Source organism: Rhinoraja longicauda, chromosome 35 (assembly GCF_053455715.1).
Source record: "Rhinoraja longicauda isolate Sanriku21f chromosome 35, sRhiLon1.1, whole genome shotgun sequence".
NCBI lineage: Eukaryota > Metazoa > Chordata > Chondrichthyes > Rajiformes > Arhynchobatidae > Rhinoraja > Rhinoraja longicauda.
In genome coordinates this window covers 6,975,473-6,977,934 of record NC_135987.1, presented here as the reverse complement: position 1 = coordinate 6,977,934, position 2,462 = coordinate 6,975,473, and positions in this window count along the sequence as shown.

Below are 2,462 nucleotides of genomic sequence, written 5' to 3'. Positions count from 1 at the left end.
GACCCTTCTTCAGTCTGGGTGGGGTCTTTCATAATGTTTTTGGCCTTGGTCAAAAGATAGTGAGGATTAGAAGGTATTATCTATAAGGAGAGATCAGGTTTTTTCCCCCCAGAACACTGGAGACTAAGGGGGGACCTGAGAGAAGTATACAAAAGTACGAGAGGCATAAACAGGATGGACAGTCGGAACCTTTTGCCCAGGATGCAACTACCAAAGAGTAGAGGGCACAGCTTTACGGTGATGGGGCAAAGCTTAAAGGAGGTGTGCACAACGGGCAAGATTTTTACACAGAGGGCGGTGGGTGCCTGTAAGCCACTGCCAAGGGTGGTGGTGGATGCAGGTACGATCGCTGCAGTTTGGATAAGCAAGGGTATGCAGGGAACGGAGGGATATGGATCAAGTGCAGGCAGAGGAGATTAGTTTTGATTAGTAAGGGAGTGAAAGGTTACAGGGAGAAGGCAGGAGAATGGGATTGACAGGGAAGAGTAGATCAGCCTTGATCAAATTGCAGAGCAGACTCGATGGGCCGAATGGCCTCCATCTGCCCTTATGTCTTATGATCAATGCTGAGAAGCTTAAACGTGCTTTGTCGGAGCTTACAATGTTCCTATTTATTTTGTTCTACCTAACGGGATTTGCAGAAAGAGACCATTTGGCTTAGAAGGCAATGATTGACCTTTCAAAGAGCTATATTCATTTGAAACCATTTCCTAGCTACCTCCCCCTCCACCCCCCCCCCCACCCCCCCCCCCCCCCCCACACCCCCACCACCCCCCCACCACACCCCCCCCACACCCACCCCCCCCACCCCCTCCCCCCCACCCCTCCCTGGACCTGCGACCATAAAATTATCTGATTTACCCAAATTTAAAATAAGATATATACATTTTTGTGACTTACGGAAATTAAGTAGTAATTTTACTTTCTTAAATAACTAAAATATTTTATTACATTCAAATTTTAAAATCACATTTTTTTTAAAAGGAAGTGCTAAAAATTGGCAGTGCAGTGTAATCATGACATTGCCAGATGGGTTTCCAAGAGCTTCTTGTTTCAATTCATCCCATGCAAACAAAATGGTCAAATTCTATTCTGTCAAACACTGTTTACTCCCAACACACAAAGGACGGCGGGTGTTTGGAAAGAGTTGCCAGAGCAGGTCGTCGCGGCAGGCACTGTGGCAACTTTTAAGCGATTAGACAGGTGGATGGATGGATAAGGCAGGTTGAGATGGATATGGCCAAACGCAGGGATTTTGGGACGAGTGCAGGTGGGACATGTTGGTCGGTGTGGGCAAGTTGGGCAGAAGGACCAGTTTCCACGCTGTATGGAAACATCAGTGACACGGTCAGGATTAATTTTGGGGGTACATGCTTCGATATTAGTTGCTAAATTTAACTGTTTGCAGTCCACATTAAAAAACAAAGATAGACACAAAGATTTTTTTCAAAAAAAGACTAATTCCAATGTCCGGTTGTTTCGGTTTATCACTGATTTTTCCAACGGTATAAATCCTTTTTAAACATGATTCTGTGATTTCAACGCAAAAAAAATAAATCCTGGGACATCGGTGGTGAACTTCATGCAGAATGTGTATTTTAGTGTGGGAATTAAGTGCCAATACTCTTAAATCACCAACCTGTGCATAAAATAGGTTTCCTCCAGAGGTTTTCTCCAGAGGTTTTCCCCAGAGGTTTTCTCCAGAGGTTTTCCCCAGAGATTTTCCCCAGAGATTTTCTCCAGAGGTTTTCTCCAGAGATTTTCTCCAGAGATTTTCTCCAGAGATTTTCCCCAGAGATTTTCTCCAGAGATTTTCTCCAGGGATGCTGTCTGACCCGCTAAATTACTCCAAGTTTTTGTGTCTATCCTCGGTTTAAATCAGATGCTGATTTAAACCGAGGATAGACACAAAAACCTGGAGTAATTTAGCAGGTCCGACAGCATCTCTGGAGAAACCTATTCCTTTTCTCCAGTCTGACCCGCTGAGTTACTCCAACTTTTTGTGTTAACCTGTGCATAAAACATTGTGTGTCGGGTTTGCAGCTGAGCCTCTGAGGGTCGATTACAACTGACCATGTCACGCAATGTAATTTCATCTGACCATGTCACGCAATGTAATTTCATCTGACCATGTCACGCAATGTAATTTCATCTCGTATCAAATCGATTTTGGTTCCTCGCGGTTGCAAATTGGCCCACAGTAACTCATTTTTTTCGCAAGAGTGCTATGTAGCAGTTTCGCGGCGTGTCTATCGCTTCTGCACTTCTAAGGCTCCATGAGAATTAAAACATCGAAACTCCCGAGTAACGCTGAATAATTGGACTGTCGGACAGACAAAAGAAACGGAGAGTACAAGTAACATTTCCCGTTGTCTTACAAAACTAATTACCACCTGTCATATTGATCGGGAATGGGCAGAATGAGTGAAATAATGACTTTCGATGTGTCTGGATGGGGCAGT